The sequence below is a fragment of the Gorilla gorilla genome, chromosome 10, assembly GCF_029281585.2.
Source record: "Gorilla gorilla gorilla isolate KB3781 chromosome 10, NHGRI_mGorGor1-v2.1_pri, whole genome shotgun sequence".
NCBI lineage: Eukaryota > Metazoa > Chordata > Mammalia > Primates > Hominidae > Gorilla > Gorilla gorilla.
The window spans coordinates 44,003,112-44,019,673 of record NC_073234.2 but is presented as its reverse complement, the minus strand read 5'-3'; the positions used below and the strand labels follow the sequence as shown (position 1 = coordinate 44,019,673).

At 40.5% G+C, this 16,562-nt stretch overlaps 1 protein-coding gene across 36 annotated transcripts in view; it reads right to left on the bottom strand.

Moving 5' to 3' along the window:
- The window catches only part of R3HDM2 (R3H domain containing 2), a 176,998-nt gene that overhangs the window by 83,675 nt on the left and 76,761 nt on the right, over nucleotides 1-16,562 (bottom strand). Inside the window, exon 1 of one of the 36 annotated variants that reach the window (XM_055359295.2) lies at nucleotides 5,171-5,287. The exons of 34 other annotated variants lie outside the window; for them this stretch is intronic. The gene's annotated coding sequence lies outside the window, so the exon portion shown is untranslated. Of the gene's footprint in view, nucleotides 1-4,387; nucleotides 4,681-5,170; nucleotides 5,288-16,562 lie in introns of those variants that run through there. One more of the 36 variants, XM_055359294.2, reaches the window with a different exon arrangement.

The following is a 16,562-nucleotide window of genomic DNA, read 5'->3' as shown; positions in this document are numbered from 1 at the left end:
TTGAGTTCCAAGGGACCCACACAGCAGACTAACGTGAGAAGCAATAGACAGAATTTCAGAAATTCCTAAAACTGAGAAAATCTTTTCTGGAATGCTATTTCAAATTTCCCAAGAATTCTCTTTCTCTCTTTTTCTTGTGTTGTTGTTGTTGTTGTTGTTGTTGTTGTTTTGAGACAGGGTCTCGCTCTGTTGCCCAGGTTGGATGGAGTATAGTGGTGCTATCTCGGCTCACTGTGGCCCCAATCTCATGGGCTCAAGTGATCTCCTGCCTCAGCCTTCCAATTAGCTGAGCCTACAGGGCCATACACTTGGCTGAATTCTTTTTTTTTCTTTTGTAGAGTCTGGATCTCCCTATCTTGCCTAGGCTGGTTTCGAACTCCTGGGCTCAAGGGATCTGCCTATCTTGGCCTCCCGAAGTGCTGGGATTACAGGTATGAGCCACCGTGCCCAGCCCAAATTTCCCGAGAATTCTTAAGGCAACAACTCAGAAAATGGGGTAGAAGCAACTTTCAGTGGGAGTCATAAATTGTATTAAAGCATTTTTTTAAGTCACTGCAAAGAAAGTCACTAGTAGGCCTATCTGCACGTTAAATTTCCTCTATACCATCAGCAAAAACAAAAAACAAACAAAAAAACCCGAAACATTGCACTCTAGTTCTATAACCTTGTGTATGTGTGTAAAGATCTTAGGTTAGCAGATATAGAAAGAGAGCATATTTATTAACCTCACAAGGACAAGAAGGTGCACGAAGAGGGTATCTTCTCAGAGATGTTACCTCCCAATATGAAAGCCCCAAACTCTAATCATAGGAAGCTATCTTTCTCAACTAATAATAGCAGCAGCTATCATTTACTGTATTGCAAACACTATGTCCAGGTTATACAGGTCATCACAATTATTTGAATTTAACAAATGCTAACAATTTTCATCTGTCAGATATGAACACTAGAAATTTTTATATTTTTTAATTTTTATGATTAGAAAAGTACTGCAGGTTTCTTTATACTTAGAAAAAAACACGCATGGCTGGGCGCAGTGGCTCACGCCTGTAATCTCAGCTCTTTGCGAGGCTGAGATGGGCGGATCACCTGAGGTCAGGAGTTCAAGACCAGCCTGACCAACATGGAGAAACCCTGTCTCTACTAAAAATACAAAATTATCTGGGCATGGTGGCGCATGCCTGTACTCCCAGCTACTCGGAAGGCTGAGGCAGGAGAATTGCTTGAACCCGGGAGGCAGAGGTTGCGGTGAGCCAAAATCGCACCATTGCACTCCAATCTGGGCAACAAGAGCAAAGCTCCATCTCAAAAACAAAAACAAAAACAAAAACAACACGCACAATTATAGAGAAGAAAACAAACAAACAAAAATACCCATGATCGACAACTCAGAGATAACTGCTATTAACAACATGATGTTTTGAGATATCTCTTTCTAAACTTTGTTTCCATATTAGTACAGAATTTGTATCCGTATTGGTTGGATATGTTCAAGTGATCCTCCTGCCTCAGCCTCCTGAGTAACTGGGACTACAGGCGTGAGCCACCACGCCCAGCTAATTTATTTGCATTTTTGGTAGAGACGAGGTTTCACCATATAGCCCAGGCTGGTCTCGAACCCCAGACCTCAAGTGATCCACCCACCTTGGCCTCCCAAAGTAACGTGCTGGGCTTACAAGTGTGAGCCACAATGCCCGATCCTGATGTTCATTTTAAAAACTCAATCTCGTACATGGCTTGAAAATCTCTTATGGCTTCCTCAAAAATTACATGTGATCTGAAGACACAAATAGTACATCCCCCTGCCTTTTTTTTTTTCAAAAGGAGAGAGAGAGATATATAGGGTCTCATTCTGCCACCTGGGCTGGACTCTATTTCTAAATATTAATAATAATGGCTAATGCTAAGTCTTTAAATGACCAGGAACTGTCTTAAAAGATTTATTATGTATATATTAACTCTTTTAATCCTCAAAACAACCCTAGGAAGTGGGTACTAATTATTGTCTTCGTTTTACAAATGTGTGTGCATGTGTGTGTCTTTTTAAAAGGCAGAGTCTTGCTCCGTTGCCCAGGCTGGAGTGCAGAGGTGTGATCTCGGCTCACTGCAACCTCTGCCCAGTAGCTGGGATTACAGGTGTTCGCCACCATACCCGGCTAAATTTTTTTGTAGTTTTAGTAGAGACTGGGTTTCATCATGTTGGCCAGGCTGGTCTCAAACTCCTGACCTCAAGTGATCCATCCGCCTCAGCCTCCCAAGGTGCTGGGATTACAGGTGTAAGCCACTACGTCTGACCCATTTTACAAATGGAGACGTTAAGTAATTTGGCCAAGGTCACAGAGCAGCAATTGGCAAAGCTGGGATTTGAATTCCAAGGGGCAAGCATTCGACCAGTAAGTTTTTTCTAAAGAGAAGCTCTTGGCAGATGTGGTGGCTCATGACTGTAATTCCAGCACTTTGGGAGGCCGGTGGGTGGATCACGAGGTCAGAAGTTCAAGACCAACCTGGCCAACATGGTGAAACCCCATCTGTACTAAAAATACAAAAATTAGCTGGATGTGGTGGCATGCACCTGTAATGCCAGCTACTTGGGAGGCTGAGGCAGGAGAATTGCTTGAACCCGGGAGGTGGAAGTTGCAGTGAGCCAAGATCATGCCACTGCAGTCCAGCCTGGGTGACAGAGAAAGACTCCGTCTAAAAAAAAAAAAAAGAGAGAGAGAGAAAGAGAAGCTGTTAACAGTGAGAGCTGTTAAGGGAGTGGGCTAGGAGAGGAAGATATCAGAGAGAAGAGAATTAAGTAGGTATAGTAACTTTTAGGCACAGTAGTGTCCTTCCAACATATATATCACATTTTTAATTATCCCAAACAGGGTGATGCTAAAAACAACGATTTATAAAAGCTGTTCTTGATCTTTCCTTCTTCCAAAAACAAAAAACAAAAAAAGTAGGGAGAAAAGGGGATAAAAAGAAACAGAAATCTTACTTCTCTAACATCTTTCAATAGCTTTTCTTTTTCCTTGACCTCTTCCAAAACCTTGATGGTTAGAAAAAAAAGATTTCAAAAGAAGGCACTTCCAGTTGAAATAAAAAGAACTTTTGGCAATTTTTCCCTTGGTAATGACAAACATTTAAGAAAGACTTTAGGTCTATCTTATCTACCCTCAAATGAAAGGAAAACCAAGTAAACAAAACCGTCATCTTTTAATTTCACAGCAGTTTTCTTCCCCCTCAAAGGCTATTCCTGTCCTAGCTGCAGACAGGGAACTGCTCCCAGTGACGTCAGAGCAGTCTCCCAGCAACGATTAATGAGGGTTGTCCACCACAGGGGTTTCCTGAAAAGCTAGCAAGAAATTATCCACAAATTTGCTGCAATATCAAGATGCAAGGATGTGGTGGAATTTCTCTTAACCCTTATAGCTCCTATCTCTGGCAAACATCTAAATAGGTTATTCTTCTAGAATTCTCTCCATTTGCCCTAGGATTATCTTCCTTTTTCTCCTCTTACCGCACCCCACCCCCCAAAAATAGATTGTGTTGGTTTGAAAGATTTATGGCTGTAATAAATATTAATATAATTGAACTATCATAGAAAAATAAGAATACCTAATGTAAGCTGAGAAGCAGACATTATTACTCTTTTCACTTCACACAAAGAATTTAGAGTAAATGAAAGCACAGAACAGAAGAGAAAATAAAGATAGAAAATAAACCAGCATATTTTTAAAGGTACTTTTCCACATATGTTACCTAAACACACATTGACAGATAGGTAAACCCTTAATTTTCCTAGGCTCTAGTTTACTGAGTTTTTCAAACTGACCTCTGCAGCCCTCTAGAAATCAGCAGTATTAAAATGGAATTGCATGAAAAGGGACTGGAAGCCCAGATACTCAATCCAAAAAAAAAAAAAAAAATGGGTTGGGCTGTTATGCTCACACCTAAGAGTATATATAACAATTTCTTCCTAAAGCTTCGCTTTAGCTACATACATCAAAATTAGAATTTTGTTCTAAACTACAATGTCAAGGAATTTTACATAACTACCTATTTTTTAGGTCTGAGAAACAGTGTACAAATTGTCTGTGCAAATAAGGCAGAAAAATTCCAAATCCAAAACTCAACCAAAATTATTCATGGATCCTGGTTCCAGAAACCTGCTCATGAGTTCTTTATCTTTCCTTATTTAGAAAAAGTAATTAGGTAAAATTAACAGCAGGACATATAGGGTTAATTCAGGCACCCTGCTTCAGCAATTCTGACTTCGGTCTGACCCTATTTTAAAAGGAAACAAACAAAATTATAGCACCTTTAAAACATCCCACTTTGGCTTCAGCTCTATTCAATGGCACCCAGTTACCAACATCAAGTCACAGAAGGAAGAACGCACCGCTTCAGATGGATTTTTCTTCTTCCTTCTCTCCGTCCCCTCCCTCTCAGAAGAAAAAGACTGCAAACAAAATCACTACGTCACTGGAGGTAGAGGGAATCCCATCTCTGCACTCTTTAGAAGCCAAGGCCAGCAAATAAAAACAAGCCAATTATAAGAAAAAGTAATACAAAATAAGAATAAATAAACCCAGAAGAAATCCATGTGACAATCTCAACACATCAAAAGGCATTTTTTAGTAAAAAGGTTTTAACAAATGCCTCCTAGGATGTTCATAATCAAAAAAGCTCCCCAGACATAGCAAAGTCTTATCACATTTAAAGACTAGGGGATAGTTACGTAAAGATATAGGACAGACAGGCACATTCACCAGCCAGGTGTGGATAGCTGGGTAATGACACAGTGAAGGATATTTATAGGGGAATCCCTGCTTCCTGCAATGTGCGTCAACAGCATCACCAAAGAGAACAGAAATCACCACTGTTCTCATAAGCTGCATCTGAATGAAGCATTGCTTGAAATAGCCATGGAAGAGGTAAAATCTGAATAGTGTAAAAGTTCTAGCAAATCTAATTTTTATAATATTTTAAAGATAAAAAACAGCAAATGAAAATGCCCAAAATACCTTCACAAAACTTAGCACTTCAAAATTCTCTAATTTCCCTAGTGTGTACTATACAGTTAAATCAGCCAAGATAGAAAAATATCTTTATAGCTTCTTTCTACTCAGTCTGTGGAGTTCAAGGACTTTTATATAAAAAAAGAAAATTATCCAAAACTCACCCCAGATGGATCTGTACTTACACCAACAGCGAGCTCACATTATTAATGGAGACTTCATTGTAAAGATCTGTTCTGCCGGAATTTTGCCGGAAGAAATTCCTTCTGGGAAACCTGTGCCTCTTCCCCCACCCACAGCCCTCTCCCGCCCCCTTCACCCTTGAATGAAATGATACTGATCCTTGCTGCTGCAGCTCCAGCTAACTAATTGCTCTGACAAGCAGCTCTGAAGCCGACCATGGCCCAGCTGTTCAGAGAGATATCATCCAGAGCTCTGCCAACAGTCACACTGGCACATACACTCACAGACACAGACACACACAGAGACACACACACACACACACACACACACAGAGAGGCTGTAAGAGCACCCCCTCCCACCTCCTCTTCTCGCTCTCATTCAAGTACTTCAGTGGCACGCCTGCCTCCACACTGCTCTGAGGATAGCTTTTAAAGACACAGCAGCAGCTCCTTTCTGCTACATATGTCGAAATACCAAAATAGTCTCTTTAGTGAATAACAAGTTGGAAATATGTATTGAATTAAAAGCTCACCTTTAAATTTACCTTACCTTTTTCTCACCTGCAAAATAACTGAGGTCAGAGATATGATCTTTGCCTAAAAGCTACTGGGCTGGACTTTAGAAATGTAAAATTAAGACCAAACCTTGTTATAGAGAATTTTCTTGCCAGCGAGCTATATTTAGTAAAATTGTTTTTCATTTTGGGGCAGAAGGCAGATAGCACAGGATACCAGTAGCTATCTGTTCCTCTTCCTATTATTTGCCCCCAAAGGAAGGGAAAAATACTTTGGCTATAAAATGAGGGAATAAGGAAACCATGAAGGCATCTTACTGACAGAACTGATGAAAAGGATGGTAATGGAGAGTGTAAGTACAGGGATGACAGTAAGTAGATTAAAATAAAGAAATTGGTATAAAGGAGACCAGGAAAGAAAAGTAATTATTTGAGAAAGTATACACGGCTCTGGAACGGCAAGCTTAGATATGACCCTCGGTTCTTAATTTTTTTTTTTTTTTTTTTTTGTGAGACGGAGTTTCACTTTCGTTGCCCAAGCTAGAGTCCAATGGCGCGATCTTGGCTCACCACAACCTCCGCCTCCCAGTTCAAGCGGTTCTCCTGCATCAGCCTCCCGAGTAGCTAGGATTACAGACATGCGCCACCAGGCCCAGCTAATTTTGTATTTTTAGTAGAGACAGGGTTTCTCCAGGCTGGTCAGGCTGGTCTCGAACTCCCGACCTCAGGTGATCTGCCTGCCTTGGCCTCCCAAAATGCTGGGATTACAGGCGTGAGCCACCGAGCCTAGCCTCAGATCTTAATTTTTAAGAGCCCAAGGAAAGATAGTAATAATCTCTATTGCTCAGGAAGTAATGAACATTACAGGCAGTGCATGATCTGCAACAGCACAAAATAATGCATAGCTATGGTCAAGGCATCCTGATGAAAACAATAAAACCTGTCACAAAAACACATCTATTTATTCATTCAGACAAATACTTGTCTGGTTGGGTTATTACTATGGACAGGAACTAAGATAAGCTCTAGGAATAAGAGATAGACTCATGAAGGGTCTTACAAAAGGTTAAAAAAAAAAAAAAAAAAAAAACAGGTTCTGGCTTTTACTCTGAGTGAGATGAGAAGCCTTAGGGGGTTGGAAGGCTGATCCCGCAGGGCCAAATCGACCACTGAAAGCAATCTAACTTTTACACTTCATTAGATGACAGGCCATTTGTGGTTTTTAAGCAGATGAATGACATGTTTTTGACCTTTATTTATTTCTTTGTTGCCCTGAAATTTTTACTTGAGAAATTTCTAACATAAAAAGAGTTTGCAAAACCAGCACAACAATCACCTAGATACATATACAAACTTACGTATACACATATGTGCATGCATATATGTGCATATAAATTTTTTTCAGGTTTATTTGACATGCTTTCATGATGACTCTTCACACCTAAAACAATTCAGTACGTATCTCCTAACATTAAGGTCATTCTGAACTATAAGAATAGCCATCAGCCAAATCTCAGATGAGTGGGTAGGTGATATACATGCAAGGCAGATCTAAATAGCACTGCAAAGCCTTCAAAAACTAAACAGACTTTGGAATCATCACTCACGAAAAGCTGCACGGAACTTGAAGTTGAACACAACCAGGTTGAATGTCTGCTAAAATTAAAGTCAATATTCACCACAGGATTTAAAGAAGACCCTGACATTCATGACATAATATTCAAATTTTCCAGGATACAATCTAAAATTTCCCAGCATATGAAGAACCAAGATAATTTGAATTTGTATAAGAAAAGAGATGAACAGTCAAAACAAGAAGATGATGCAAATGTTGAAATTAACAACCTCACATGACAAAAATGTTCCAACAAGGTAGGACAAACATTCTTGAAACTAATGAAAAGACAGAATGTCTCAGCAAAGAAACAGACGATATAAAGGAGAATCAAATGAAAATTTTAGAACTGGAAAATATAACAACCAAAACATAAAAACTCACTTGATGAGTTCAACAGCAGAACAGAAATGACAGGGGAAAGAGTCAATGAATTTGAAGTCAGATCAACAGAGGTATCAAATGTGAACACTGAATTTCAACACTAAAGGAAAAAAATTTCTCCTGGTTTTTTTTTCTTTTTTTTTTTTTTTTGAGATGGAGTTTTGCTCTTGTTGCCCAGGTTGGAGTGCAATGGCGCAATCTCAGCTCACCGCAGCCTCCACCTTTCCACCTTCCTGGTTCAAGCGATTCTCCTGCCTCAGCCTCCCGAGTAGCTGGCATTACAGGCATGCGCCACCATGTCCGGCTAATTTTGTATTTTTAGTAGATACTGGGTTTCTCCATGTTGGTCAGGCTGGTATCGAACTCCCGACCTCGGGTGATCTGCCTGCCTCGGGCTCCCAAAGTGCTGGGATTACAGGCATGAGCCACTGCAACTGGCCTAAAAAAATTTCCTTATTGGGGGAAAAAAAAACCCAGATCATCAAGGACCTGAGGAACAATACCAAAATGTCTAATATTCAGGACATTAGAGTCCCAGAAGGTGAGGAGAAAGAGTGTACTGAAATACTGAAAGAAATAATGGAAGCAAACTTCACAAGTTTGACAAAAGACATAAACCAACAGATTCAAGAACCTCAGTAATTGCCCCAAACAGGATAAACACAAACAAATCCATGATAAACTCCTGGATTCATAACAACCTAACAGCTAAACACAAAAAGAAAAAAAATCTTGAAGGCAACCAAAATGAAATGATGCATTCGTTATTAAGGCAATAATGATTCAAATGGCTTCATATTTCTTTTATACACACACACACACACACACACACACACATACATAAATACATACATATATTAAGAGACAGGTCTTGCTTTAGCATCAGGCTGGAGTGCAGTGGCAGGATTGCAGCTCACTGCAGCATTGAACTTCTGGGCTCAAGCAATCCTCCTGCCTCCTGGTTCTGGCTCTCAGGTAGCTGGGACTACAGGCATATGCCCCCATGCCCCCTAATCTATATTTATTTTATTTTTTTAGAGAAGAGTTCTTGCTATGTTGCCCAGGCTTCTCTTCAACTCCTGGCCTCAAGCAATCCTCCCACTTCAGCCTCCCAAGTAACTGAGATTACAGGCACCAGCCACCATGCCTGGCAGCTTCATATTTCTTATCAAAAACCAGGAGAATGAGGGCTGGGTGCGGTGGCTCACGCCTGTAATCCCAGCACTTTGGTAGGCCAAGGCAGGCAGATCACCTGAGGTCAGGAGTTCGAGACCAGGCTGGCCAACACGGTGAAACCCAACCTCTACCAAAAATACAAAAATTAGCCGGGCATGTTGGTGGGTGCCTGTAATCCCAGCTACTCAGGAGGCTGAGGCAGAATTGCTTGAACCCGAGAGGTAGAGGTTGCAGTGAGCCAAGATGGTGCCATTGCACTCCAGCCTGGGCAACAAGAGCAAAACTCCGTCTCAAAAAAAAAAAAAAAAGAAAAAAAAAAAAGGCCAGGAGCAGTTGCTCACACCTATAATCCCAGCACTTTGGGAGGCCGAAGTGAGTGGATCACCTGAGGCTAGGAGTTCGAGACCAGCCTGGGCAATGTGGTGAAACCTCATCTCTACTAAAAGTACAAAAAATTAGCCAGGCATGGTGGCGGGCGCCTGTAATCCCAGCTACTTGGGAGGCTGAGGCAGGAGAATCACTTGAACCCAGGAGGCAGAGGTTGCAGTGAGCCAAGACCATGCCATTGCACTCCAGCCTGGGCAACAAGAGTGAAACTCCATCTCAAAAAAAAAAAAAAGAAACCATGAGAACTAGAAGGAAGTGGGACAACATTTTTTTTAAAGTGCTAAATGAAAGAACTATAAATACAGTATTCTATATCTAGAGAAAATATCCTTCAGTAATGAAGATGAAATAAAGACATTCTCAGATGAAGGAAAACTAAGAGAATTCACAGTAGCAGATCTGCACTAAAAGAATGGTCAAAGGACATTTTACAAAAAGAAAATAATACAACAAAATATGGAAGACCAGAAGGAAGAAAAACATAAATGGTAAATATTTGATTACATATAATAGACTATTCTCCTATTGAGTTCCTTAAAATGTTTGATGTTTGAGAGCAAAAGTTTTAAGTTGATGGGGTATTTAATGTATGTAGATGTAACAGATAAGGCAACTACAACATAAAGAGGGATAAGAAAGAAACCTATATGGTGGTAAGGTTTCAAGACTCCACCTGAAATGGTAAAATATCAATTCTAAATATTAAAAGTTACATGTAGCTGGGCATCGTGGCTCACACCTGTAATCCCAGCACGTAAGGAGGCTGAGGCAGGAGGGTCACCTGAGGCCAGGAGTTCAAGACAAGCCTGGTCAACATAGCGAGACCCTATCTGTACAAAAAAATTAAAAAATTAGCCGGGCTTGGTGGCATAGGCCTACAGTCTCAGCTACTCAGGAGGCTGAGGAGGGAGCATCACTTGAGCCCAGGAGTTTGAAGCTGCAATGAGCTATATTTGTGCCACCGCACTCCAGCCTGGATGACAGAGTGAGACCCCATCTTAAAAAAAAAAAGTTAGGTGTGTGTATCTACACGCACACATGTGTACATGTACCACATATCTGTGTGTGTATATATGTGTGTATATGTGTGCATACATACATAGAGATCTAGAGAGATCTCTAGAGTAACCAATAAAAAACCTATACAAAAAGATACAGTCAGAACCAGGTAGATAAATTACAAAGATTAAAATCCAATACTACAAAGGTTCAAATCACTCAAAGGCAAAACAACAGAATCAACAAGTGATTAAAAAATAAGAGGAACAAAGAAAAAACACAAAATAAGATGGTAGACAAAATCTAACATAGTAACAATTATATTAAGTGTAAATTGTCTAAAAATGCCAGTTAAAAGACAGAGATTGTCCAAATACATTTTTAAAAATGACCCAATTACATGCCGTCTACAAGGAAAAGAAAAATTTCTGCTGTTTAAGCCACCTAGTCCGTGGTATTTTGCAACAGCAGCTGAAGCTGACTTAATACAAGTAGAAACATCTTATATCAATAATCTAACTTTCCATCTTAAGAAACTAAAAAGAGGAGAACAAAATACATTCAAAGGAATCACAATGAAGGTAATAATAAAAAGCAAAACTCAATGAAATTGAAAACAGGAAAAAATATGAAACAAAAAACTAGTTCCTTCAAAGGATAAATAAAATTGATAAATCTCTAGCAGACTCAGATGAGATCTTGCCTAGGTGACAGAGCAAGACCCTGTCTCAAAAAAAGAAAAAAAAATCCACTATCATGACAGATGTTTCATCCTAAGGAAAAAAAAATCTTTTTCCTGTTATTGATAGTTCTGATTGTTCTGTATTTTTTTCTGTGAGGTCAAAAGGTATCAAAATATATCACTGTAAGTGGAAAAGTGAGAAACAGAAATCAGCTTGGCACAGTGGCTCACGCCTATAATCTCAACACTGTGGGAGGCTGAAGCCTAAGGATCGATTGAGCCCAGGAGTTCAAGATCAGCCTGGGCAACATGGCGAGACCTCGTCTCCCTTGTCTCTATTAAGAAATAAAAAAAGGCCAGGTGTGGTGGCTCACACCTGTAATCCCAACACTTTGGGAGGCCAAGGCAGGAGGAGCACTTGAGCTTGAGAGTTCAAGAGCAGCCTGGGCAACTAGTGAAACCTCATCTCTACGAAAAATAGGGCTGGGCACGGTGACTCACGCCTGTAAACCCAGCACTTTGGGAGGCCAAGGCAGGTGAATCGCCTGAGGGTCAGGAGCTCAAGACCAGTCTGGCCAACATGGCAAAACCCCATCTCTACTAAAAATACAAAAATTTGCCGGGTGTGGTGGCATATGCCTGTAATCCCAGCTACTCAGGAGGCTGAGGCAGGAGAATTGCTTGAACCCGGGAGGCAGAGGTTGCAGTGAGCCAAGATTGTGCCACTATACTCTAGCCTGGGCGACAGAGCGAGACTCCGTCTCAAAAAAAAAAAAAAAAAAAGAAAGAAAAATTAGCCAGGCATGGTGGCACACACCTGTAGTCCCAGCTACTCAGGAAGCTAGGGCAGGAAGATCACTTGAGCCCAGGAGGTTGAGGCTGCAGGCTGCAGTGAGCCGTGATCGCACCGCTGCACTCCAACCTGAGCAACAGAGGGAGGCACTGTTTCTAAACAAAAAAAAGAAGCGGAAATCAAGTAGTATTGGCTGTTTTTCCATTTTCATTTATGTGTGAATTTTTCATATAAATTTGGGTACATAAAGCATTAATGCAAGTCAATATGTTTCAGTGAACAAGTTTCAGGAGTTCAATTCTAATTATAAATAAACCTGTTGAATTTTTCTGGATAATGCCAGAATTTGGATTACTTGAAAATCAAGGCCGGGCATGGTGGCTCACGCCTGTAGTCCCACCACTTTGGGAGGCTGAGGTGGGCAGATCACGAGGTCAGGAGATTGAGACCATCCTGGCTAACACGGTGAAACCCCGACTGTACTAAAAATACAAAAAATTAGCCAGGCATGGTGGCAGGTGCCTGTAGTCCCAGCTACTCGGGAGGCCTGAGGCAGGAGAATGGCATGAACCCGGGAGGCAGAGCTTGCAGTGAGCCGAGATCTCGCCACTGCTCTCTAACCTGCCGACAGAGCGAGACTCCGTCTCCAAAAAAAAAGAAAATCAAGAAAATCAAGTAAATTTCTTACTGTTGGCAACTAAATAGTGTTTGCAGCATTTTTATCATGCAGTTAACTCCATCCACTCACTATATTTTTCCAATTCAGTTGTCCTACATCTAAGTACATGGTTTGCTTTTTGTTTTTTGGTTGTTTTTTTTTGAGACAGAGTCTCGCTCTGTCGCCCAGGCTGGAGTGCAGTGGCACGATCTCAGCTCACTACAACCTCCGCCTCCCGGGTTCAAGCCATTCTCCTGCCTCAGCCTCCCGAGTAGCTGGGACTACAAGCATGTGCCACCACGCCCGGCTAATTTTCTGTATTTTTAGTAGAGACGGGGTTTCACCATGTTAGCCAGGATGGTCTCCATCTCCTGTCCTCGTGATCCACCTGCCTCAGCCCGTTGAAGTGCTGGGATTACAGGCGTGAGCCACAGCGCCTGGCCAGTAGTACATGGTTTTAATGTTGTCTGTCTTATGTGCTGTTCCTGTAAGTTTGCTATTAAAATACATTAAACTCAACTGGGCACAATGGCTCACGCCTGTAATCCCAGCACTTTGGGAGGCCGAGGTGGGCAGATAATCTGAGGTCAGGAGTTTGAGACCAGCCTGGCCACGGTGAAATCCCATCTCTACTAAAAATACAAAAATCAGCCAGGCATAGTGGCGCATGCCTACAGTCTCAGCTACTCGGGAAGTTGAGGCAGGAGAATCGCTTGAACCCGGGAGGCAGAGATTGCAGTAAGCCGATATCACGCCACTGCACACCAGACTGGGCGACAGAGCGAGACTCTGTCTCAAACAAATTAATAAAATAAAAATAAAATAAAATACATTAAACTAATAAATAAAATAATCCAACTTTAATAGCAACAATAAAAAATGGGAGGAGACTGTGTTGAAACTAGGTGTTGGATTCATGGAAGTTAAACTATTCTCTATTGTTATTTATGTTTAAATTCCCATAAGAAAATTTTTGAAAAGAAAAAAAAGCTTACATGAGTGAAGAGAGATGAAGCCTGAGATAAACTTCCAAAACTTCTCCCATATCTGGATGGCAAATAAAACTACATCAAATGGTCAGGTGTGTTGGTTACCGTCTAATCCCAGCTACTTGGGAGGCTGAGACAGGAGGATACCTTGAGCCCAGGAGTTCAAACTGCAGAGAGCTATGATTGTACCACTGCACTCCAGATGGGGCAACAGAGCAAGACCTCACTCAAAAAATAACTAAAACCAAAAACAAACAACTACATCAAATGTCTAAAGAATGAGAACTCATGCCTGTAATCTCGACACTTTGGGAGGCCAAAGCAGGAGGATCGCTTGAGCTCAGGAGTTCAAGACCAGCCTGGGCAACATAGGAAGATCCTGTCTCTACATAAAATTTAAAAATTAGCTAGGCGTTGGCCAGGTGCAGTGGTTCACGCCTGTAATCCCAGCACTGCGGGAGGCCAAGGAGGGTGAATCACAAAGTCAGGAGTTCAAGACCAGCCTGGCCAAGATGGTGAAACCCCATCTCTATTAAAAATACAAAAATTAGCCGGGCATGGTGGCGGGTGCCTGTAATCCCAGCTACTCAGGAGGCTGAGGCAAAGAATTGCTTGAACCTTGGAGGTGGAGGTTGCAGTGTGCCAAGACCATGGGTGCCACTGTACTCCAGCCTGGGCGACAGAGTGAGACTCTGTCTCAAAAAATGAAAATAAAATACAGAATTAGCTAGGTGCTCACCTGTGGTCCCAGCTACTCAGAAGGCTGACGTGGAAGGACTGCTTGAGCCCAAGAGGTTGAGGCTGGAGCAAGCCGTGATGGCACCACTGTACTCTAGGCTAGGCGACAGAGCAAGATCCTGTCTGATTAAAATAAAAAACTGTCTAAAGAATGAAAAAAGAGATGTAGAACGAAGAGCTGCTGCTGTAGAAGGCAAAATCTGCTTATGTGATGAATAAGACATAATCTGAATTAAGCAATAATTAAGACTAAAAAAACAATAGTGTTCATTCACATCAACAGGATATAAAAGGAAGCAATAAGTAAGGCCTGTGGATGGTGAGTACTGAGGAAGTATGTGCCATTTCTATAGCATGTAGCAGATGGAGAATTCATAAAGAAAATGTCAGCATTTCATTTTAGCAAGTCTTTCTACTTCTCCCCGCTGAGAGATTTTCTCTAGGTAAAGCACAAAAACTAACAATAACTAATTCCCAGATTTTCTACTCACTAATTATGTAACAGGCAAACTACTACTCTACCTGTTTGAATGTCATATATAAAATGGGGTAACTCTATCTGTCTTGCAAGATATTACAAAAATTAGAAACAAATCACTAACACACTGTGTGATTTGTACATGGCACAGAGTAGGAACTTAATAAATTGGAGTCAATATTGTTATTACTGAGTTTATATGAAAAAAAGTCATCATTAGAGTCAGGAATGATATACGGATGCTCACCATCACCATCTCTATTCATTATTGAATGGGAAGGCTTAGACAAAAGCAGTAAGACATAAAAAACAAAGAAGGTGTAATTAAAAAGAAACAAAACTTTCCTAAATTTAACCAATGTGGCTGTCTAGTACCCAAGAAAATCTAAGTACCAAACATTTAGCATTTAAAAGAATTCAGCTGAAATGAAGATCAATGTACTAAAATTAACAGTGTATCTATATTCTAACAGTAGAGAAAGGAAATACAATAATTAACAAAACTACTTAGGGTATGGGAGGCTGAGGCAGGAGAATCACTTGAACCCAAGAGGTGGAGGTTGCAGTGAGCCAAGATGGTGCCACTGCACTCCAGCCTGGGCAACACAGCAAGACTCCATCTCAAAAAAAAAACAAAAACAAATCTAGGGAAAAGAGATCTTTAATGAAAAACTTATGAAATGTTATTGAAGGGTATAAATAACCCAAACAAATGGAGTCATAGATCATATCTCTGGCTAGAACGACTAAATATTGCAAAGTCAGTTCCCCCATGTTGATCTTTAAATTCAATTCAATTCCAACAAAAATGTCAATGGAGTTAAATAAGATGAACAAGGAAGGAAAATCTGCCACACTAGGCAAAGACTTTTTTTTTTTTTTTAGATGGATCATCACTCTGTCACCCAGGTTGGAGTGCAGTGGCATGATCTCGGCTCACTGCAACCTCTGCCTCCTGCACTCAGGCAATTCTCCTGTCTCAGCCTCGCGAGTAGCTGGGACTACAGGTGCGCGCCACCACACCCAGCTAATTTTTGTACTTTTTTGTAGACATGGGGTTTCACCATGTTGGCCAGGCTGGTCTCAAACTCCTAACCTCAAATGATCCACCCGCCTCAGCCTCCTAAAGTGCTGGGATTACAGGCGTGAACCATGGCATCCAAGGCATAAGCTTCTTATATAGTAATTAAGACGTGGGAATTGAGCAGATCAATGGGAAAAGAACAGAGATCCTGTACATGCCCCAAAACTTGATTATATTAGAAGCATAATTAAATACAGTACCAGATGTGTTGGGGCAATTAGTTATCCACATAGAAAAAAAATCAGAGCCCTATTCACACCACACACAAATATAAATTTCTGGTAGATTAAAGACCTACACATGAAAAGTAAATCCTTAAAATGTTCAAAAACAGATATACAAGATTCTTAATGACCTCAGCATAAAGAAGGATTTCTTGAATAAGAATTAGCACAAATCAGAAAAAACACTGAAACCTTTGATGACTTCAAAATTGAAAACTTCTATACAATTTAAAAAATTCATGAAGTTAAAAAATAAGCTACAGACTGCAAGTTTTTTTGTGAAACATACATATAGGACAAATAATTGGTACTTAGTATATACAAAGAATTACAAACCAAAAAGAAAAAGACAAGTAAGTAATTAGAAAACTTGCCAAAGACTAAAAATTAGAAACTCAAATGACTAATAATAAAGAGAAATTCATCTTCTCCTAGGAATTAGGAAAATACAAATTAAAACCAAAAATTTCATGTCACACCCAACAGACCATCAAAAACTTTTAAAAATGTCTTACAATTTCCATGTACTGATATATCAATAAATTGTTAATTTTATTGTTGAGTTATACACCATTGAATAGATAAAGCACAATTTATTCATTTATGTGTTGAGGAATATCTGGGTCGTTTCCCATTTATTATTTATTTTTAT